Source organism: Hyla sarda, unplaced genomic scaffold (genome assembly GCF_029499605.1).
Source record: "Hyla sarda isolate aHylSar1 unplaced genomic scaffold, aHylSar1.hap1 scaffold_504, whole genome shotgun sequence".
Lineage (NCBI taxonomy): Eukaryota > Metazoa > Chordata > Amphibia > Anura > Hylidae > Hyla > Hyla sarda.
In genome coordinates this window covers 96,570-121,556 of record NW_026610515.1, presented here as the reverse complement: position 1 = coordinate 121,556, position 24,987 = coordinate 96,570, and positions in this window count along the sequence as shown.

Below are 24,987 nucleotides of genomic sequence, written 5' to 3'. Positions count from 1 at the left end.
GACATGGGCAGCCTCCACTATCCTACTATGGGAAGGATGAAGATAGCCGAGTACTGAGAGGAATGGAGGAGAGGACATGGTCAGCCTCCACTCACCTACTATGGGAAGGATGAAGATAGCCGAGTACTGAGGGGAATGGAGGAGAGGACATGGTCAGCCTCCACTCACCTACTATGGGAAGGATGAAGATAGCCCGAGTACTGAGAGGAATGGAGGAGAGGACATGGGCAGCCTCCACTCACCTACTATGGGAAGGATGAAGATAGCCGAGTACTGAGAGGAATGGAGGAGAGGACATGGTCAGCCTCCACTCACCTACTATGGGAAGGATGAAGATAGCCGAGTACTGAGGGGAATGGAGGAGAGGACATGGTCAGCCTCCACTCACCTACTATGGGAAGGATGAAGATAGCCCGAGTACTGAGAGGAATGGAGGAGAGGACATGGGCAGCCTCCACTCACCTACTATGGGAAGGATGAAGATAGCCGAGTACTGAGAGGAATGGAGGAGAGGACATGGTCAGCCTCCACTCACCTACTATGGGAAGGATGAAGATAGCCGAGTACTGAGAGGAATGGAGGAGAGGACATGGTCAGCCTCCACTATCCTACTATGGGAAGGATGAAGATATCCGAGTACTGAGAGGAATGGAGGAGAGGACATGGTCAGCCTCCACTATCCTACTATGGGAAGGATGAAGATAGCCGAGTACTGAGAGGAATGGAGGAGAGGACATGGTCAGCCTCCACTCACCTACTATGGGAAGGATGAAGATAGCCGAGTGCTGAGAGGAATGGAGGAGAGGACATGGTCAGCCTCCACTCACCTACTATGGGAGGGATGAAGATAGCCGAGTACTGAGAGGAATGGAGGAGAGGACATGGTCAGCCTCCACTCACCTACTATGGGAAGGATGAAGATAGCCGAGTACTGAGAGGAATGGAGGAGAGGACATGGTCAGCCTCCACTATCCTACTATAGGAGGGATGAAGATAGCCGAGTACTGAGGGGAATGGAGGAGAGGACATGGTCAGCCTCCACTCACCTACTATGGGAAGGATGAAGATAGCCGAGTACTGAGAGGAATGGAGGAGAGGACATGGTCAGCCTCCACTCACCTACTATGGGAAGGATGAAGATAGCCGAGTACTGAGAGGAATGGAGGAGAGGACATGGTCAGCCTCCACTATCCTACTATAGGAGGGATGAAGATAGCCGAGTACTGAGGGGAATGGAGGAGAGGACATGGTCAGCCTCCACTCACCTACTATGGGAAGGATGAAGATAGCCGAGTGCTGAGAGGAATGGAGGAGAGGACATGGTCAGTCTCCACTCACCTACTATGGGAAGGATGAAGATAGCCGAGTACTGAGAGGAATGGAGGAGAGGACATGGTCAGCCTCCACTCACCTACTATGGGAAGGATGAAGATAGCCGAGTACTGAGAGGAATGGAGGAGAGGACATGGTCAGCCTCCACTATCCTACTATGGGAAGGATGAAGATAGCCGAGTACTGAGAGGAATGGAGGAGAGGACATGGTCAGCCTCCACTATCCTACTATAGGAGGGATGAAGATAGCCGAGTACTGAGGGGAATGGAGGAGAGGACATGGTCAGCCTCCACTCACCTACTATGGGAAGGATGAAGATAGCCGAGTACTGAGAGGAATGGAGGAGAGGACATGGTCAGCCTCCACTCACCTACTATGGGAAGGATGAAGATAGCCGAGTACTGAGAGGAATGGAGGAGAGGACATGGTCAGTCTCCACTCACCTACTATGGGAAGGATGAAGATAGCCGAGTACTGAGAGGAATGGAGGAGAGGACATGGTCAGCCTCCACTCACCTACTATGGGAAGGATGAAGATAGCCGAGAACTGAGAGGAATGGAGAGGACATGGGCAGCCTCCACTCACCTACTATGGGAAGGATGAAGATAGCCGAGTACTGAGAGGAATGGAGAGGACATGGTCAGCCTCCACTCACCTACTATGGGAAGGATGAAGATAGCCGAGTACTGAGAGGAATGGAGGAGAGGACATGGGCAGCCTCCACTATCCTACTATGGGAGGGATGAAGATAGCCGAGTACTGAGGGGAATGGAGGAGAGGACATGGTCAGCCTCCACTCACCTACTATGGGAGGGATGAAGATAGCCGAGTACTGAGAGGAATGGAGGAGAGGACATGGGCAGCCTCCACTATCCTACTATGGGAAGGATGAAGATAGCCGAGTACTGAGAGGAATGGAGCAGAGGACATGGTCAGCCTCCACTCACCTACTATGGGAAGGATGAAGATAGCCGAGTACTGAGAGGAATGGAGGAGAGGACATGGTCAGCCTCCACTCACCTACTATGGGAAGGATGAAGATAGCCGAGGAGTACTGAGAGGAATGGAGGAGAGGACATGGTCAGCCTCCACTCACCTACTATGGGAAGGATGAAGATAGCCGAGTACTGAGGGGAATGGAGGAGAGGACATGGTCAGCCTCCACTCACCTACTATGGGAAGGATGAAGATAGCCGAGTGCTGAGAGGAATGGAGGAGAGGACATGGTCAGCCTCCACTCACCTACTATGGGAAGGATGAAGATAGCCGAGTACTGAGAGGAATGGAGGAGAGGACATGGTCAGCCTCCACTCACCTACTATGGGAAGGATGAAGATAGCCGAGTACTGAGAGGAATGGAGGAGAGGACATGGTCAGCCTCCACTCACCTACTATGGGAAGGATGAAGATAGCCGAGTACTGAGGGGAATGGAGGAGAGGACATGGTCAGCCTCCACTCACCTACTATGGGAAGGATGAAGAAAGCCGAGTACTGAGAGGAATGGAGGAGAGGACATGGTCAGCCTCCACTCACCTACTATGGGAAGGATGAAGATAGCCGAGTACTGAGAGGACTGGAGAGGACATGGTCAGCCTCCACTCACCTACTATGGGAAGGATGAAGATAGCCGAGTACTGAGGGGAATGGAGGAGAGGACATGGTCAGCCTCCACTCACCTACTATGGAAGGATGAAGATAGCCGAGTACTGAGAGGAATGGAGGAGAGGACATGGTCAGCCTCCACTCACCTACTATGGGAAGGATGAAGATAGCCGAGTACTGAGGGGAATGGAGAGGAAATGGTCAGCCTCCACTCACCTACTATGGGAAGGATGAAGATAGCCGAGTACTAAGAGGAAAGGAGGAGAGGACATGGGCAGCCTCCACTCACCTACTATGGGAAGGATGAAGATAGCCAAGTACTGAGAGGAATGGAGCAGAGGACATGGTCAGCCTCCACTCACCTACTATGGAAGGATGAAGATAGCCGAGTACTGAGGGGAATGGAGAGGACATGGTCAGCCTCCACTCACCTACTATGAGAAGGATGAAGATAGCCGAGTACTGAGAGGAATGGAGGAGAGGACATGGTCAGCCTCCACTCACCTACTATGGGAAGGATGAAGATAGCCGAGTACTGAGAGGAATGGAGGAGAGGACATGGTCAGCCTCCACTCACCTACTATGGGAAGGATGAGGATAGCCAAGTACTGAGGGGAATGGAGAGGACATGGTCAGCCTCCACTCACCTACTATGGGAAGGATGAAGATAGCCGAGTACTGAGGGGAATGGAGGAGAGGACATGGTCAGCCTCCACTCACCTACTATGGGAAGGATGAAGATAGCCGAGTACTGAGGGGAATGGAGAGGACATGGTCAGCCTCCACTCAGCTAATATGGGAAGGATGAAGATAGCCGAGTACTGAGAGGAATGGAGGAGAGGACATGGTCAGCCTCCACTCACCTACTATGGGAAGGATGAAGATAGCCGAGTACTGAGAGGAATGGAGAGGACATGGGCAGCCTCCACTCACCTACTATGGGAAGGATGAAGATAGCCGAGTACTGAGAGGAATGGAGGAGAGGACATGGTCAGCCTCCACTCACCTACTATGGGAAGGATGAAGATAGCCGAGTACTGAGAGGAATGGAGAGGACATGGGCAGCCTCCACTCACCTACTATGGGAAGGATGAAGATAGCCGAGTACTGAGAGGAATGGAGGAGAGGACATGGTCAGCCTCCACTCACCTACTATGGGAAGGATGAAGATAGCCGAGTACTGAGAGGAATGGAGGAGAGGACATGGTCAACCTCCACTCACCTACTATGGGAAGGATGAAGATAGCCCGAGTACTGAGAGGAATGGAGGAGAGGACATGGTCAGCCTCCACTCACCTACTATGGGAAGGATGAAGATAGCCGAGTACTGAGAGGAATGGAGAGGACATGGTCAGCCTCCACTCACCTACTATGGGAAGGATGAAGATAGCCGAGTACTGAGAGGAATGGAGGAGAGGACATGGTCAGCCTCCACTCACCTACTATGGGAAGGATGAAGATAGCCGAGTACTTAGAGGAATGGAGGAGAGGACATGGTCAGCCTCCACTCACCTACTATGGGAAGGATGAAGATAGCCGAGTACTGAGAGGAATGGAGGAGAGGACATGGTCAGCCTCCACTCACCTACTATGGGAAGGATGAAGATAGCCGAGTACTGAGAGGAATGGAGGAGAGGACATGGTCAACCTCCACTCACCTACTATGGGAAGGATGAAGATAGCCGAGTACTGAGAGGAATGGAGGAGAGGACATGGTCAACCTCCACTCACCTACTATGGGAAGGATGAAGATAGCCCGAGTACTGAGAGGAATGGAGGAGAGGACATGGTCAGCCTCCACTCACCTACTATGGGAAGGATGAAGATAGCCGAGTACTGAGAGGAATGGAGAGGACATGGTCAGCCTCCACTCACCTACTATGGGAAGGATGAAGATAGCCCGAGTACTGAGAGGAATGGAGAGGACATGGTCAGCCTCCACTCACCTACTATGGGAAGGATGAAGATAGCCGAGTACTGAGAGGAATGGAGGAGAGGACATGGTCAGCCTCCACTCACCTACTATGGGAAGGATGAAGATAGCCGAGTACTGAGAGGAATGGAGGAGAGGACATGGTCAACCTCCACTCACCTACTATGGGAAGGATGAAGATAGCCCGAGTACTGAGAGGAATGGAGGAGAGGACATGGTCAGCCTCCACTCACCTACTATGGGAGGGATGAAGATAGCCGAGTACTGAGAGGAATGGAGGAGAGGACATGGTCAACCTCCACTCACCTACTATGGGAAGGATGAAGATAGCCCGAGTACTGAGAGGAATGGAGGAGAGGACATGGTCAGCCTCCACTCACCTACTATGGGAGGGATGAAGATAGCCGAGTACTGAGAGGAATGGAGGAGAGGACATGGTCAGCCTCCACTCACCTACTATGGGAGGGATGAAGATAGCCGAGTACTGAGAGGAATGGAGGAGAGGACATGGTCAGCCTCCACTCACCTACTATGGGAAGGATGAAGATAGCCGAGTACTGAGAGGAATGGAGGAGAGGACATGGTCAGCCTCCACTCACCTACTATGGGAAGGATGAAGATAGCCGAGTACTGAGAGGAATGGAGGAGAGGACATGGTCAGCCTCCACTCACCTACTATGGGAAGGATGAAGATAGCCGAGTACTGAGAGGAATGGAGGAGAGGACATGGTCAGCCTCCACTCACCTACTATGGGAAGGATGAAGATAGCCGAGTACTGAGAGGAATGGAGGAGAGGACATGGTCAGCCTCCACTCACCTACTATGGGAAGGATGAAGATAGCCGAGTACTGAGAGGAATGGAGGAGAGGACATGGTCAGCCTCCACTCACCTACTGTGGGAAGGCAGCCACTGGGTGTTAGTAGACGTCCCTTATCACTTCGTGACGCCAGGGCACAGTTTATCCGATCCATGGTCTGAAGATGAGAAGCAGTCAGGCTGGGCCAGGCACGATGAGCCAATAAACACGGATGTCAGGACACGGTAAATTCTTTCACGGAGCTTGTGAAGTTGGGAAAACGCAAACAGCCTTAGTGTAGAGTGCAGCGCAGCCCTTGTGAGCCTTGTTGCTTTTCTGAGACTTGTGGTGCTTTTCACCTGACGGAATTGTAAGATTTGAGATTCTGGTAGCTATCGGGTCCTTCCAAGGCACCGTAGACTATTCTGCAGGGACCTGTAGTTCTCTCTGACCGGAGCTGTACTCAGGAACACACGGGGTCACTCCTCCCCTGGACCTCCCTATACAGAGGGGACTTTTGGGGGTCTCATTGGCTCACATGGGGTACAGTAAGGCTCCTTTCACTCTGTGGATTGCCCCATTAGTGGGACGGCCCAATACCGCGTGAACTAACGGGCGTTCAAGTCAACGGGATCCTCTTTGTCCTTTAGTTCACCCGTTTAGCTTTGTTACAATAATGGACGTTAATGGCTGAAAAACGGAGCTTCGGCAAAGTGTGAAAGAAGCCGAACAAGTCAAACATGGAACCAGAACAAAATTCATTAAGATAATTAATGTAAGAGTAGGACTCTATTGGGCCTAACACCTCGTGGTACCAGGCTGCGCGAGACACAACCACATGACACCACTGAGAGGGAAAGGAGCAGCGCGCCACTTCATTCTGGGGACCCCTATATTACGGATTGAGGATACAGTACACACCTTCCCCATGACAACTCTTCTCTTCATCGTCCTCATCTCTGTTATACATCGTCCCCCAGCCGCCTGAGTGTACGGAGGAGGGGACGCGAAGGGGCTCCTTGGACATCTTGATAATATATAATGGGGATGTATTATGGCAGCAGTGGGGGGAGTTCACTGTGGCGGGGGTGGGGGCAGTGTACTGTAGCGGGGGGAGTGCACTGTGGCGGGGTGGGGGGAGTGCACTGTGGCGGGGGTGGCGGGAGTGTACTGTAGCGGGGGGAAGTGCACTGTGGCGGGGGTGGGGGGAGTTCACTGTGGTGGGGGTGGGGGGAGTGTACTGTAGCGGGGGGAAGTGCACTGTGGCGGGGGTGGGGGGAGTGCACTGTGGCGGGGGTGGGGGGAGTGCACTGTGGCGGGGGTGGGGGGAGTGTACTGTAGCGGGGGGAGTGCACTGTGGCGGGGGTGGGGGGAGTTCACTGTGGTGGGGGTGGGGGGAGTGTACTGTAGCGGGGGGAGTGCACTGTGGCGGAAGTGGGGGGAGTTCACTGTGGCGGGGGTGGGGGGAGTGTACTGTAGCGGGGGGAGTGCACTGTGGCGGGGTGGGGGGAGTTCACTGTGGTGGGGGTGGGGGGAGTGCACTGTGGCCGGGGTGGGGGGAGTGTACTGTAGCGGGGGGAGTGCACTGTGGCGGGGGTGGGGGGAGTTCACTGTGGCGGGGGTGTGCACTGTGGCGGGGGTGGGGGGAGTGTACTGTAGCGGGGGGAGTGCACTGTGGCGGGGGTGGAGGGAGTGTACTGTAGCGGGGGGAGTGCACTGTGGCGGGGGTGGAGGGAGTGCACTGTGGCGGGGGGTGGGGGGAGTGCACTGTGGCGGGGGTGGGGGGAGTGCACTGTGGCGGGGGAGTGCACTGTGGCGGCGGTGGGGGTAGTGTACTGTGGCGGCTGTGACCTCCAGGTGGGAAGACGTACGACCGCGGTGCTCAGTGGGGCAGGAGGGGTTAATGTGTTTTATTAGGACGCTCATCCTAACACTTCATCTCCTCATCATCGTCATCTCCCTGGTGAAAGAATCGCATGTATCTTCCCGGCAGTCAGGCAGGACTACGTCCTCCCCCATGTATCTTCCAGGCAGTCAGGCGGGACTACGTCCTCCCCCCTGTATCTTCCCGGCAGTCAGGCGGGACTACATCCTCCCCTCATGTATCTTCCCGGCAGTCAGGCAGTACTACGTCCTCCCCTCATGTATCTTCCCGGCAGTCAGGCGCGACTACGTACTCCCCCATGTATCTTCCCGGCAGTCAGACGGGACTACGTCCTACCCTCATGTATCTTCCCGGCAGTCAGGCGCGACTACGTCCTCCCCATGTATCTTCACGGCAGTCAGGCGGGACTACGTCCTCCCCCATGTATCTTCCCGGCAGTCAGGCGGGACTACGTCCTCCCCCATGTATCTTCCCGGCAGTCAGGCGCGACTACGTCCTCCCCCATGTATCTTCCCGGAAGTAAGGCGGGACTACGTCCTCCCCCATGAATCTTCCTGGCAGTCAGGCGGGACTATGTCCTCCCCCATGTATCTTCCCGGCACTCAGGCGTGACTACGTTCTCCCCCATGTATCTTCCCGTCAGGCAGGACTACGTCCTCCCCATGTATCTTCCCGGCAGTCAGGCAGGACTACGTCCTCCCCCATGTATCTTCCCGGCAGTCAGGCGGGACTACGTCCTCCCCATGTATCTTCCCGGCAGTCAGGCGGTACTACGTCCTCCCCCATGTATCTTCCCGGCAGTCAGGCGGGACTACGTCCTCCCCCATGTATCTTCCCGGCAGTCAGGTGGGACTATGTCCTCCCCCATGTATCTTCCCGGCAGTCAGGCGGGACTACGTCCTCCCCCATGTATCTTCCCGGCACTCAGGCGCGACTACGTCCTCCCCCATGTATCTTCCCGGCAGTCAGGCGGGACTACGTCCTCCCCCATGTATCTTCCCGGCAGTCAGGCGGGACTACGTCCTCCCCCATGTATCTTCCCGGCAGTCAGGCGAGACTACGTCCTCCCCCATGTATCTTCCCGGCAGTCAGGCGGGACTACGTCCTCCCCCATGTATCTTCCCGGCAGTCAGGCGGGACTACGTCCTCCCCCATGTATCTTCCCGGCAGTCAGGCGGGACTACGTCCTCCCCCATGTATCTTCCCGGCAGTCAGGCGGGACTACGTCCTCCTCCATGTATCTTCCCGGCAGTCAGGCGGGACTACGTCCTCCCCCATGTATCTTCCCGGCAGTCAGGCGGGACTACGTCCTCCCCCATGTATCTTCCCGGCACTCAGGCGCGACTACGTCCTCCCCCATGTATCTTCCCGGCAGTCAGGCGCGACTACGTCCTCCCCCATGTATCTTCCCGGCAGTCAGGCGGGACTACGTCCTCCCCCATGTATCTTCCCGGCAGTCAGGCGAGACTACGTCCTACCCCATGTATCTTCCCGGCAGTCAGGCGGGACTACGTCCTCCCCCATGTATCTTCCCGGCAGTCAGGCGGGACTACGTCCTCCCCCATGTATCTTCCCGGCAGTCAGGCGGGACTACGTCCTCCCCCATGTATCTTCTCGGCAGTCAGGCGGGACTACGTCCTCCTCCATGTATCTTCCCGGCAGTCAGGCGGGACTACGTCCTCCCCCATGTATCTTCCCGGCAGTCAGGCGAGACTACGTCCTCCCCCATGTATCTTCCCGGCAGTCAGGCGGGACTACGTCCTCCCCCATGTATCTTCCCGGCAGTCAGGCGGGACTACGTCCTCCCGATGTATCTTCCCGGCAGTCAGGCGGGACTACGTCCTCCCCCATGTATCTTCCCGGCAGTCAGGCGGGACTACGTCCTCCTCCATGTATCTTCCCGGCAGTCAGGCGGGACTACGTCCTCCCCCATGTATCTTCCCGGCAGTCAGGCGGGACTACGTCCTCCCCCATGTATCTTCCCGGCAGTCAGGCGGGACTACGTCCTCCTTCATGTATCTTCCCGGCAGTCAGGCGGGACTACGTCCTCCCCCATGTATCTTCCCGGCAGTCAGGCGGGACTACGTCCTCCCCCATGTATCTTCCCGGCACTCAGGCGCGACTACGTCCTCCCCCATGTATCTTCCCGGCAATCAGGCGCGACTACGTCCTCCCCCATGTATCTTCCCGGCAGTCAGGCGGGACTACGTCCTCCCCCATGTATCTTCCCGGCAGTCAGGCGAGACTACGTCCTACCCCATGTATCTTCCCGGCAGTCAGGCGGGACTACGTCCTCCCCCATGTATCTTCCCGGCAGTCAGGCGGGACTACGTCCTCCCCCATGTATCTTCCCGGCAGTCAGGCGGGACTATGTCCTCCCCCATGTATCTTCTCGGCAGTCAGGCGGGACTACGTCCTCCTCCATGTATCTTCCCGGCAGTCAGGCGGGACTACGTCCTCCCCCATGTATCTTCCCGGCAGTCAGGCGAGACTACGTCCTCCCCCATGTATCTTCCCGGCAGTCAGGCGGGACTACGTCCTCCCCCATGTATCTTCCCGGCAGTCAGGCGGGACTACGTCCTCCCCCATGTATCTTCCCGGCAGTCAGGCGGGACTACGTCCTCCCCCATGTGTCTTCCCGGCAGTCAGGCGGGACTACGTCCTCCTCCATGTATCTTCCCGGCAGTCAGGCGGGACTACGTCCTCCCCCATGTATCTTCCCGGCAGTCAGGCGGGACTACGTCCTCCCCCATGTATCTTCCCGGCACTCAGGCGCGACTACGTCCTCCCCCATGTATCTTCCCGGCAGTCAGGCGCGACTACGTCCTCCCCCATGTATCTTCCCGGCAGTCAGGCGGGACTACGTCCTCCCCCATGTATCTTCCCGGCAGTCAGGCGGGACTACGTCCTCCCCCATGTATCTTCCCGGCAGTCAGGCGGGACTACGTCCTCCCCCATGTATCTTCCCGGCAGTCAGGCGGGACTACGTCCTCCCCCATGTATCTTCCCGGCAGTCAGGCGGGACTATATCTCCCCCATATTTCACAGTATTATCGTCACATTCCATTATAGTCTGTCATGGAGATGTTGGGGGACACCAGGAATGTAAACCATTATTTTCCTGTGACCCTAGACCCTAGAAAGGGAACAATATGAGGAGGAGACTGGCGATGTATTGGGGTTAATCTCCAGACCATGTGACTGGCGGCCATCATGGACATAGAAGACCTGTGACCTGTATACACAGAAGACGTCTCCACTCACTGGAAGGTTGGGGGCGCATGAGAGACTCCAGCAGCGGTGGCAGATCACACGATAAGAGGCAGTGCAGCAGATCACACGATAAGAGGCAGTGCAGCAGATCACACGATAAGAGGCAGTGCAGCAGATCACACGATAAGAGGCAGTGCAGCAGAACACACGATAAGAGGCAGTGCAGCAGATCACACGATAAGAGGCAGTGCAGCGTGTCACACGATAAGAGGCAGTGCAGCAGAACACACGATAAGAGGCAGTGCAGCAGAACACACGATAAGAGGCAGTGCAGCAGATCACACGATAAGAGGCAGTGCAGCAGAACACACGATAAGAGGCAGTGCAGCAGATCACACGATAAGAGGCAGTGCAGCAGATCACAGGATAAGAGGCAGTGCAGCAGATCACACGATAAGAGGCAGTGCAGCAGATCACACGATAGGAGGCAGTGCAGCAGATCACAGGATAAGAGGCAGTGCAGCAGATCACACGATAAGAGGCAGTGCAGCAGATCACACGATAAGAGGCATGCAGCAGATCACAGGATAAGAGGCAGTGCAGCAGATCACACGATAGGAGGCAGTGCAGCAGATCACACGATAAGAGGCAGTGCAGCAGATCACACGATAAGAGGCAGTGCAGCAGATCACACGATAAGAGGCAGTGCAGCAGATCACACGATAAGAGGCAGTGCAGCAGAACACACGATAAGAGGCAGTGCAGCAGATCACACGATAAGAGGCAGTGCAGCGTGTCACACGATAAGAGGCAGTGCAGCAGATCACAGGATAAGAGGCAGTGCAGCAGATCACACGATAAGAGGCAGTGCAGCAGATCACACGATAAGAGGCAGTGCAGCAGATCACAGGATAAGAGGCAGTGCAGCAGATCACACGATAAGAGGCAGTGCAGCAGATCACACGATAAAAGGCAGTGCAGCAGATCACAGGATAAGAGGCAGTGCAGCAGATCACACGATAAGAGGCATGCAGCAGATCACAGGATAAGAGGCAGTGCAGCAGATCACACGATAAGAGGCAGTGCAGCAGATCACAGGATAAGAGGCAGTGCAGCAGATCACACGATAAGAGGCAGTGCAGCAGATCACACGATAAGAGGCAGTGCAGCAGAACACACGATAAGAGGCAGTGCAGCAGATCACACGATAAGAGGCAGTGCAGCAGATCACACGATAAGAGGCAGTGCAGCAGATCACACGATAGGAGGCAGTGCAGCAGATCACACGAAAGGAGGCAGTGCAGCAGATCACACGATAAGAGGCAGTGCAGCAGATCACACGATAGGAGGCAGTGCAGCAGATCACACGAAAGGAGGCAGTGCAGCAGATCACATGATAAGAGGCATTGCAGCAGATCACACGATAGGAGGCAGTGCAGCAGATCACACGATAAGAGGCAGTGCAGCAGAACACACGATAGAGGCAGTGCAGCAGATCACAAGATAAGAGGCAGTGCAGCAGATCACACGATAAGAGGCAGTGCAGCAGATCACACGATAAGAGGCAGTGCAGCAGATCACACGATAAGAGGCAGTGCAGCAGAACACACGATAAGAGGCAGTGCAGCAGATCACACGATAAGAGGCAGTGCAGCGTGTCACACGATAAGAGGCAGTGCAGCAGATCACAGGATAAGAGGCAGTGCAGCAGATCACACGATAAGAGGCAGTGCAGCAGATCACAGGATAAGAGGCAGTGCAGCAGATCACACGATAAGAGGCAGTGCAGCAGATCACACGATAAGAGGCAGTGCAGCAGATCACAGGATAAGAGGCAGTGCAGCAGATCACACGATAAGAGGCAGTGCAGCAGATCACACGATAAGAGGCATGCAGCAGATCACAGGATAAGAGGCAGTGCAGCAGATCACACGATAGGAGGCAGTGCAGCAGATCACACGATAAGAGGCAGTGCAGCAGATCACACGATAAGAGGCAGTGCAGCAGATCACACGATAAGAGGCAGTGCAGCAGATCACACGATAAGAGGCAGTGCAGCAGAACACACGATAAGAGGCAGTGCAGCAGATCACACGATAAGAGGCAGTGCAGCGTGTCACACGATAAGAGGCAGTGCAGCAGATCACAGGATAAGAGGCAGTGCAGCAGATCACACGATAAGAGGCAGTGCAGCAGATCACACGATAAGAGGCAGTGCAGCAGATCACAGGATAAGAGGCAGTGCAGCAGATCACACGATAAGAGGCAGTGCAGCAGATCACACGATAAGAGGCATGCAGCAGATCACAGGATAAGAGGCAGTGCAGCAGATCACACGATAAGAGGCATGCAGCAGATCACAGGATAAGAGGCAGTGCAGCAGATCACACGATAAGAGGCAGTGCAGCAGATCACAGGATAAGAGGCAGTGCAGCAGATCACACGATAAGAGGCAGTGCAGCAGATCACACGATAAGAGGCAGTGCAGCAGAACACACGATAAGAGGCAGTGCAGCAGATCACACGATAAGAGGCAGTGCAGCAGATCACATGATAAGAGGCAGTGCAGCAGATCACACGATAGGAGGCAGTGCAGCAGATCACACGAAAGGAGGCAGTGCAGCAGATCACACGATAAGAGGCAGTGCAGCAGATCACACGATAGGAGGCAGTGCAGCAGATCACACGAAAGGAGGCAGTGCAGCAGATCACATGATAAGAGGCATTGCAGCAGATCACACGATAGGAGGCAGTGCAGCAGATCACACGATAAGAGGCAGTGCAGCAGAACACACGATAGAGGCAGTGCAGCAGATCACAAGATAAGAGGCAGTGCAGCAGATCACACGATAAGAGGCAGTGCAGCAGATCACACGATAAGAGGCAGTGCAGCAGATCACACGATAAGAGGCAGTGCAACAGATCACACGATAAGAGGCAGTGCAGCAGAAAAAACGATAAGAGGCAGTGCAGCAGATCACACGATAAGAAGCAGTGCAGCAGAACACACGATAAGAGGCAGTGCAGCAGAACACACGATAAGAGGCAGTGAAGCAGATCACACGATAAGAGGCAGTGCAGCAGAACACACGATAAGAGGCAGTGCAGCAGATCACACGATAAGAGGCAGTGCAGCAGATCACACGATAAGAGGCAGTGCAGCAGATCACACGATAAGAAGCAGTGCAGCAGATCACACGATAAGAGGCAGTGCAGCAGATCACACGATAAGAGGCAGTGCAGCAGATCACACGATAAGAGGCAGTGCAGCAGATCACACGATAAGAAGCAGTGCAGCAGATCACACGATAAGAGGCAGTGCAGCAGAACACACGATAAGAGGCAGTGCAGCAGATCACACGATAAGAGGCAGTGCAGCAGATCACACGATAGGAGGCAGTGCAGCAGATCACACGATAGGAGGCAGTGCAGCAGATCACACGATAAGAGGCAGTGCAGCAGAACACACCATAAGAGGCAGTGCAGCAGATCACATGATAAGAGGAAGTGCAGCAGATCACACGATAAGAGGCAGTGCAGCAGATCACACGATAAGAGGTAGTGCCGCAGATCACAGGATAAGAGGCAGTGCAGCAGATCACACGATAAGAGGCAGTGCAGCAGATCACACGATAAGAGGCAGTGCAGCAGAACACACGATAAGAGGCAGTGCAGCAGATCAAACGATAAGAGGCAGTGCAGCAGATCACACGATAAGAGGCAGTGCAGCAGATCACACGATAAGAAGCAGTGCAGCAGATCACACGATAAGAAGCAGTGCAGCAGATCACACGATAAGAGGCAGTGCAGCAGATATCATGATAAGAGGCAGTGCCGCAGATCACAGGATAAGAGGCAGTGCAGCAGAACACACGATAAGAAGCAGTGCAGCAGATCACACGATAAGAGGCAGTGCAGCAGATCACACGATAAGAGGCAGTGCAGCAGATCACACTATAAGAGGCAGTGCAGCAGATCACACGATAAGAGGCAGTGCAGCAGAACACACGATAAGAGGCAGTGCAGCAGATCACAGGATAAGAGGCAGTGCAGCAGATCACACGATAAGAGGCAGTGCAGCAGATCACACGATAAGAGGCAGTGCAGCAGATCACACGATAAGAGGCAGTGCAGCAGATCACACGATAAGAAGCAGTGCAGCAGATCACACGATAAGAGGCAGTGCAGCAGATCACACGATAAGAGGCAGTGCAGCAGATCACACGATAGGAGGCAGTGCAGCAGATCACACGATAGGAGGCAGTGCAGCAGATCACACGATAAGAGGCAGTGCAGCAGAACACACCATAAGAGGCAGTGCAGCAGATCACATGATAAGAGGCAGTGCAGCAGATCACACGATAAGAGGCAGTGCAGCAGATCACACGATAAGAGGTAGTGCCGCAGATCACAGGATAAGAGGCAGTGCAGCAGATCACACGATAAGAGGCAGTGCAGCAGATCACACGATAAGAGGCAGTGCAGCAGAACACACGATAAGAGGCAGTGCAGCAGATCAAACGATAAGAGGCAGTGCAGCAGATCACACGATAAGAGGCAGTGCAGCAGATCACACGATAAGAAGCAGTGCAGCAGATCACACGATAAGAAGCAGTGCAGCAGATCACACGATAAGAGGCAGTGCAGCAGATATCATGATAAGAGGCAGTGCCGCAGATCACAGGATAAGAGGCAGTGCAGCAGATCACACGATAAGAGGCAGTGCAGCAGATCACACGATAAGAAGCAGTGCAGCAGATCACACGATAAGAGGCAGTGCAGCAGATCACACGATAAGAGGCAGTGCAGCAGATCACACTATAAGAGGCAGTGCAGCAGATCACACGATAAGAGGCAGTGCAGCAGAACACACGATAAGAGGCAGTGCAGCAGATCACAGGATAAGAGGCAGTGCAGCAGATCACACGGTAAGAGGCAGTGCAGCAGATCACATGATAAGAGGCAGTGCAGCAGATCACACGATAAGAGGCAGTGCAGCAGATCACACGATAAGAGGCAGTGCAGCAGATCACACGATAGGAGGCATTGCAGCAGATCACACGAAAGGAGGCAGTGCAGCAGATCACACGATAAGAGGCAGTGCAGCAGATCACACGATAGGAGGCAGTGCAGCAGATCACACGAAAGGAGGCAGTGCAGCAGATCACATGATAAGAGGCATTGCAGCAGATCACACGATAGGAGGCAGTGCAGCAGATCACACGATAAGAGGCAGTGCAGCAGAACACACGATAGAGGCAGTGCAGCAGATCACAAGATAAGAGGCAGTGCAGCAGATCACACAATAAGAGGCAGTGCAGCAGATCACACGATAAGAGGCAGTGCAGCAGATCACACGATAAGAGGCAGTGCAGCAGATCACACGATAAGAGGCAGTGCAACAGATCACACGATAAGAGGCAGTGCAGCAGATCACACGATAGGAGGCAGTGCAGCAGATCACACGATAGGAGGCAGTGCAGCAGATCACACGATAGGAGGCAGTGCAGCAGATCACACGATAAGAGGCAGTGCAGCAGATCACACGATAAGAGGCAGTGCAGCAGAACACACGATAGGAGGCAGTGCAGCAGATCACACGATAGGAGGCAGTGCAGCAGATCACACGATAAGAGGCAGTGCAGCAGAACACACGATAAGAGGCAGTGCAGCAGAACACACGATAAGAGGCAGTGCAGCAGATCACACGATAAGAGGCAGTGCAGCAGATCCCACGATAAGAGGCAGTGCAGCAGATCACACGATAAGAGGCAGTGCAGCAGATCACACGATAAGAGGCAGTGCAGCAGATCACACGATAAGAAGCAGTGCAGCAGATCACAGGATAAGAGGCAGTGCAGCAGATCACACGATTAGAGGCAGTGCAGCAGATCACACGATAAGAGGCAGTGCAGCAGATCACACGATAAGAGGCAGTGCAGCAGATCACACGATAAGAAGCAGTGCAGCAGATATCACGATAAGAGGCAGTGCAGCAGATCACACGATAAGAGGCAGTGCCGCAGATCACAGGATAAGAGGCAGTGCAGCAGATCACACAATAGGAGGCAGTGCAGCAGATCACACGATAGGAGGCAGTGCAGCAGATCACACGATAATAGGCAGTGCAGCAGATCACACGATAAGAGGCAGTGCAGCAGATCACACGATAGGAGGCAGTGCAGCCGATCACACGATAGGAGGCAGTGCAGCAGATCACACGATAAGAGGCAGTGCAGCAGGAAACACGATAAGAGGCAGTGCAGCAGATCACACGATAAGAGGCAGTGCAGCAGGAAACATGATAAGAGGCAGTGCAGCAGATCACACGATAAGAGGCAGTGCAGCAGATCACACGATAAGAGGCAGTGCAGCAGATATCACGATAAGAGGCAGTGAAGCAGATATCACGATAAGAGGCAGTGCCGCAGATCACAGAATAAGAGGCAGTGCAGCAGATCACACGATAAGAGGCAGTGCAGCAGATCACACGATAAGAGGCAGTGCAGCAGATCACACGATAAGAGGCAGTGCAGCAGATCACACGATAAGAGGCAGTGCAGCAGATCACACGATAAGAGGCAGTGCAGCAGAACACACGATAAGAGGCAGTGCAGCAGAACACACGATAAGAGGCAGTGCATCAGATCACACGATAAGAGGCAGTGCAGCAGATCACACGATAAGAGACAGTGCAGCAGAACACACGATAAGAAGCAGTGCAGCAGATCACACGATAAGAGGCAGTGCAGCAGATCACACGATAAGAGGCAGTGCAGCAGATCACACGATAAGAGGCAGTGCAGCAGAACACACGATAAGAGGCAGTGCAGCAGATCACACGATAATAGGCAGTGCAGCAGATCACACGATAAGAGGCAGTGCAGCAGATCACACGATAAGAAGCAGTGCAGCAGATCACACGATAATAGGCAGTGCAGCAGATCACACGATAGGAGGCAGTGCAGCAGATCACACGATAGGAGGCAGTGCAGCAGATAACACGATAAGAAGCAGTGCAGCAGATCACACGATAAGAGGCAGTGCAGCAGATCACACGATAGGAGGCAGTGCAGCAGATCACACGATAAGAGGCAGTGCAGCAGATCACATGATAATAGGCAGTGGAGCAGATCACACGATAAGAGGCAGTGCAGCAGATCACACGATAAGAGGCAGTGCCGCAGATCACACGATAAGAAGCAGTGCAGCAGATCACACGATAAGAGGCAGTGCCGCAGATCACACGATAAGAAGCAGTGCAGCAGATCACACGATAAGAGGCAGTGCAGCAGATCACACGATAAGAGGCAGTGCAGCAGATCACACGATAAGAGGCAGTGCAGCAGATCACACGATAGGAGGCAGTGCAGCAGATCACACGATAGGAGGCAGTGCAGCAGATCACACGATAAGAGGCAGTGCAGCAGAACACACCATAAGAGGCAGTGCAGCAGATCACATGATAAGAGGCAGTGCAGCAGATCACACGATAAGAGGCAGTGCAGCAGATCACACGATAAGAGGCAGTGCAGCAGAACACACCATAAGAGGCAGTGCAGCAGATCACACGATAAGAAGCAGTGCAGCAGATATCACGATAAGAGGCAGTGCAGCAGATCACACGATAAGAGGCAGTGCCGCAGATCACAGGATAAGAGGCAGTGCAGCAGATCACACAATAGGAGGCAGTGCAGCAGATCACACGATAGGAGGCAGTGCAGCAGATCACACGATAATAGGCAGTGCAGCAGATCACACGATAAGAGGCAGTGCAGCAGATCACACGATAGGAGGCAGTGCAGCAGATCACACGATAGGAGGCAGTGCAGCAGAACACACCATAAGAGGCAGTGCAGCAGATCACACGATAAGAGGCAGTGCAGCAGATCACACGATAAGAGGCAGTGCAGCAGGAAACACGATAAGAGGCAGTGCAGCAGATCACACGATAAGAGGCAGTGCAGCAGGAAACATGATAAGAGGCAGTGCAGCAGATCACACGATAAGAGGCAGTGCAGCAGATCACACGATAAGAGGCAGTGCAGCAGATATCACGATAAGAGGCAGTGAAGCAGATATCACGATAAGAGGCAGTGCCGCAGATCACAGGATAAGAGGCAGTGCAGCAGATCACACGATAAGAGGCAGTGCAGCAGATCACACGATAAGAGGCAGTGCAGCAGATCACACGATAAGAGGCAGTGCAGCAGATCACACGATAAGAGGCAGTGCAGCAGATCACACGATAAGAGGCAGTGCAGCAGAACACACGATAAGAGGCAGTGCAGCAGAACACACGATAAGAGGCAGTGCAGCAGATCACACGATAAGAGGCAGTGCAGCAGATCACACGATAAGAGGCAGTGCAGCAGATCACACGATAAGAGGCAGTGCAGCAGAACACACGATAAGAGGCAGTGCAGCAGAACACACGATAAGAGGCAGTGCATCAGATCACACGATAAGAGGCAGTGCAGCAGATCACACGATAAGAGACAGTGCAGCAGAACACACGATAAGAAGCAGTGCAGCAGATCACACGATAAGAAGCAGTGCAGCAGATCACACGATAAGAGGCAGTGCAGCAGATCACACGATAAGAGGCAGTGCAGCAGAACACACGATAAGAGGCAGTGCAGCAGATCACACGATAATAGGCAGTGCAGCAGATCACACGATAAGAGGCAGTGCAGCAGATCACACGATAAGAAGCAGTGCAGCAGATCACACGATAATAGGCAGTGCAGCAGATCACACGATAGGAGGCAGTGCAGCAGATCACACGATAGGAGGCAGTGCAGCAGATCACATGATAATAGGCAGTGGAGCAGATCACACGATAAGAAGCAGTGCAGCAGAACACACGATAAGAGGCAGTGCAGCAGATCACACGATAAGAGGCAGTGCAGCACATTATAAGGGGGTGACCCCATATAGTGATCTCAGAGCGGACACCATCCAGGACCAGGTATACATTCAGCAGGAGGGGACACCATATAGTGAGGTCAGAGCGGACACCATCCAGGACCAGGTATACATTAAGCAGGAGGTGACCCCATATAGTGATCTCAGAGCGGACACCATCCAGGACCAGGTATACATTCAGCAGGAGGTGACACCATATAGTGAGGTCAGAGCGGACACCATCCAGGACCAGGAATACATTCAGCAGGAGGTGACACCATATAGTGAGGTCAGAGCGGACACCATCCAGGACCAGGTATACATTCAGCAGGAGGTGACACCATATAGTGAGGTCAGAGCAGTCACCATCCAGGACAGGGTATACATTCAGCAGGGGGTGACACCATATAGTGAGGTTAGAGCGGACACCATCCAGGACCAGGTATACATTCAGCAGGAGGTGACACCATATAGTGAGGTTAGAGCGGACACCATCCAGGACCAGGTATACATTCAGCAGGAGGTGAAACCATATAGTGAGATCAGAGCGGACACCATACAGGACCAGGCATATATTCAGCAGGAGGTGACACCATATAGTGATCTCAGAGCGGACACCATCCTGGACCAGGTGTATATTCAGCAGGGGGTGACGCCATATAGTGATTTCAGAGCGGACACCATCCAGGACCAGGTATACATTCAGCAGGAGGTGACACCATATAGTGAGGTTAGAGCGGACACCATCCAGGACCAGGTATACATTCAGCAGGAGGTGAAACCATATAGTGAGATCAGAGCGGACACCATACAGGACCAGGTATATATTCAGCAGGAGGTGACACCATATAGTGATCTCAGAGCGGACACCATCCAGGACCAGGTGTATATTCAGCAGGGGGTGACGCCATATAGTGATTTCAGAGCGGACATCATCCAGGACCAGGTATACATTCAGCAGGGGGTGACACCATATAGTGAGGTCAGAGCGGACACCATCCAGGACCAGGTATACATTCAGCAGGAGGTGACACCATATAGTGAGGTCAGAGTGGACACCATCCAGGACCAGGTGTATATTCAGCAGGGGGTGACACCATATAGTGATCTCAGAACGGACACCATCCAGGACCAGGTATACATTCAGTAGGAGGTGACACCATATATTGAGGTCAGAGCGGACACCATCCAGGACCAGGTATACATTCAGCAGGGGTTGACACCATATAGTGATCTCAGAGCGGACACCATCCAGGACCAGGTATACATTCAGCAGGGGGTGTGTTACGCCGAGCGCTCCGGGTCCCCGCTCCTCCCCGGAGCGCTCGCTTCACTCTCCCCGCTGCAGCGCTCCGGTCAGATCCACTGACCCGGGGCGCTGCGATTCCGCTGCCAGCCGGGATGCGATTCGCGATGCGGGTAGCGCCCGCTCGCGATGCGCACCCCGGCTCCCGTACCTGACTCGCTCTCCCTCGGTCCTGTCCCGGCGCGCGCGGCCCCGCTCCCTAGGGCGCGCGCGCGCCGGGTCTTTGCGATTTAAAGGGCCACTGCGCCGCTGATTGGCGCAGTGATTCCAATTAGTGTCTTCACCTGTGCACTTCCCTATATCACCTCACTTCCCCTGCACTTCCTTGCCGGATCTTGTTGCCATTGTGCCAGTGAAAGCGTTTCCTTGTGTGTTCCTAGCCTGTGTTCCAGACCTCCTGCCGTTGCCCCTGACTACGATCCTTGCTGCCTGCCCCGACCTTCTGCTACGTCCGACCTTGCTTCTGTCTACTCCCTTGTACCGCGCCTATCTTCAGCAGCCAGAGAGGTTGAGCCGTTGCTAGTGGATACGACCTGGTCACTACCGCCGCAGCAAGACCATCCCGCTTTGCGGCGGGCTCTGGTGAAAACCAGTAGTGGCTTAGAACCGATCCACTAGCACGGTCCACGCCAATCCCTCTCTGGCACAGAGGATCCACTACCTGCCAGCCGGCATCGTGACAGTAGATCCGGCCATGGATCCCGCTGAAGTTCCTCTGCCAGTTGTCGCCGACCTCACCACGGTGGTCGCCCAGCAGTCACAACAGATAGCGCAACAAGGCCAACAGCTGTCTCAACTGACCGTTATGCTACAGCAGTTACTACCACAGCTTCAGCAGTCATCTCCTCCACCGGCTCCTGCACCTCCTCCGCAGCGAGTGGCCGCTCCTGGTCTACGCCTATCCTTGCCGGATAAATTTGATGGGGACTCTAAGTTTTGCCGTGGCTTTCTTTCCCAATGTTCCCTGCATCTGGAGATGATGTCGGACCTGTTTCCCACTGAAAGGTCTAAGGTGGCTTTCGTAGTCAGCCTTCTGTCCGGAAAAGCCCTGTCTTGGGCCACACCGCTCTGGGACCGCAATGACCCCGTCACTGCCTCTGTACACTCCTTCTTCTCGGAAATCCGAAGTGTCTTTGAGGAACCTGCCCGAGCCTCTTCTGCTGAGACTGCCCTGTTGAACCTGGTCCAGGGTAATTCTTCCGTTGGCGAGTATGCCGTACAATTCCGTACTCTTGCTTCAGAATTATCCTGGAATAATGAGGCCCTCTGCGCGACCTTTAAAAAAGGCCTATCCAGCAACATTAAAGATGTTCTGGCCGCACGAGAAATTCCTGCTAATCTACATGAACTTATTCACCTAGCCACTCGCATTGACATGCGTTTTTCCGAAAGGCGTCAGGAACTCCGCCAAGATATGGACTCTGTTCGCACGAGGCGTTTCTTCTCCTCGGCTCCTCTCTCCTCTGGTCCCCTGCAATCTGTTCCTGTGCCTCCCGCCGTGGAGGCTATGCAGGTCGACCGGACTCGCCTGACACCTCAAGAGAGGACACGACGCCGTATGGAGAACCTCTGCCTGTACTGTGCTAGTACCGAACACTTCCTGAGGGATTGTCCTATCCGTCCTCCCCGCCTGGAAAGACGTACGCTGACTCCGCACAAAGGTGAGACAGTCCTTGATGTCTACTCTGCTTCTCCACGTCTTACTGTGCCTGTGCGGATGTCTGCCTCTGCCTTCTCCTTCTCTACAGTGGCCTTCTTGGACTCTGGATCTGCAGGAAATTTTATTTTGGCCTCTCTCGTCAACAAGTTCAACATCCCAGTGACCAGTCTCGCCAGACCCCTTTACATCAATTGTGTAAACAATGAAAGATTGGACTGTACCATACGTTTCCGCACGGAGCCCCTTCTTATGAGCATCGGATCTCATCACGAGAGGATTGAACTTTTGGTCCTCCCCAATTGAACCTCGGAAATTCTCCTTGGACTTCCCTGGCTTCAACTTCATTCCCCAACCCTGGATTGGTCCACTGGGGAGATCAAGAGTTGGGGGTCCTCTTGTTCCAAGAACTGTCTAAAACCGGTTCCCAGTAACCCTTGCCGTAACTCTGTGGTTCCTCCAGTAACCGGTCTCCCTAAGGCCTATATGGACTTCGCGGATGTTTTCTGCAAAAAACAAGCTGAGACTCTACCTCCTCACAGGCCTTATGATTGTCCTATCGACCTCCTCCCGGGCACTACTCCACCCCGGGGCAGAATTTATCCTCTCTCTGCCCCAGAGACTCTTGCCATGTCTGAATACGTCCAGGAGAATCTAAAAAAGGGCTTTATCCGTAAATCCTCCTCTCCTGCCGGAGCCGGATTTTTCTTTGTGTCCAAAAAAGATGGCTCCCTACGTCCTTGCATTGACTACCGCGGTCTTAATAAAATCACGGTTAAGAACCGCTACCCCTTACCCCTCATCTCTGAACTCTTTGATCGCCTCCAAGGTGCCCACATCTTTACTAAATTGGACTTAAGAGGCGCCTATAACCTCATCCGCATCAGAGAGGGGGATGAGTGGAAAACGGCATTTAACACCAGAGATGGACACTTTGAGTATCTGGTCATGCCCTTTGGCCTGTGCAACGCCCCTGCCGTCTTCCAAGACTTTGTTAATGAAATTTTTCGTGATCTGTTATACTCCTGTGTTGTTGTATATCTGGACGATATCCTAATTTTTTCTGCCAATCTAGAAGAACACCGCCAGCATGTCCGTATGGTTCTTCAGAGACTTCGTGACAATCAACTCTATGCCAAAATTGAGAAATGTCTGTTTGAATGCCAATCTCTTCCTTTTCTAGGATATTTGGTCTCTGGCCAGGGACTACAGATGGATCCAGACAAACTCTCTGCCGTCTTAGATTGGCCACGCCCCTCCGGACTCCGTGCTATCCAACGCTTTTTGGGGTTCGCCAATTATTACAGGCAATTTATTCCACATTTTTCTACCGTTGTGGCTCCTATCGTGGCTTTAACCAAAAAAAATGCTGATCCCAAGTCTTGGCCTCCTCAAGCAGAAGACGCCTTTAAACGACTCAAGTCTGCCTTTTCTTCGGCTCCCGTGCTCTCCAGACCTGACCCTTCCAAACCCTTCCTATTGGAGGTTGATGCCTCCTCAGTGGGAGCTGGAGCTGTTCTTCTACAAAAAAATTCTTCCGGGCATGCTGTCACTTGTGGTTTTTTCTCTAGGACCTTCTCTCCAGCGGAGAGGAACTACTCCATCGGGGATCGAGAGCTTCTAGCCATTAAATTAGCACTTGAGGAATGGAGGCATCTGCTGGAGGGATCAAGTTTTCCTGTTATTATCTACACCGACCACAAGAACCTCTCCTACCTCCAGTCGGCCCAACGGCTGAATCCTCGCCAGGCCCGGTGGTCTCTGTTCTTTGCCCGATTTAATTTTGAGATTCACTTTCGGCCTGCCGATAAGAACATTAGGGCCGATGCTCTCTCTCGTTCCTCGGATGCCTCAGAAGTTGAACTCTCTCCGCAACACATCATTCCTCCTGACTGCCTGATCTCCACTTCTCCAGCCTCCATCAGGCAAACTCCTCCAGGAAAGACCTTTGTTTCTCCACGCCGACGCCTCGGAATCCTCAAATGGGGTCACTCCTCCCATCTCGCAGGTCATGCGGGCATCAAGAAATCTGTGCAACTCATCTCCCGCTTCTATTGGTGGCCGACTCTGGAGACGGATGTTGTGGACTTTGTGCGAGCCTGCACTATCTGTGCCCGGGATAAGACTCCTCGCCAGAAGCCCGCTGGTTTTCTTCACCCTCTGCCTGTCCCCGAACAGCCTTGGTCTCTGATTGGTATGGATTTTATTACTGATTTACCCCCTTCCCGTGGCAACACTGTTATTTGGGTGGTCGTTGATCGATTCTCCAAAATGGCACATTTCATCCCTCTTCCTGGTCTTCCTTCTGCGCCTCAGTTGGCTAAACAATTTTTTGTACACATTTTTCGTCT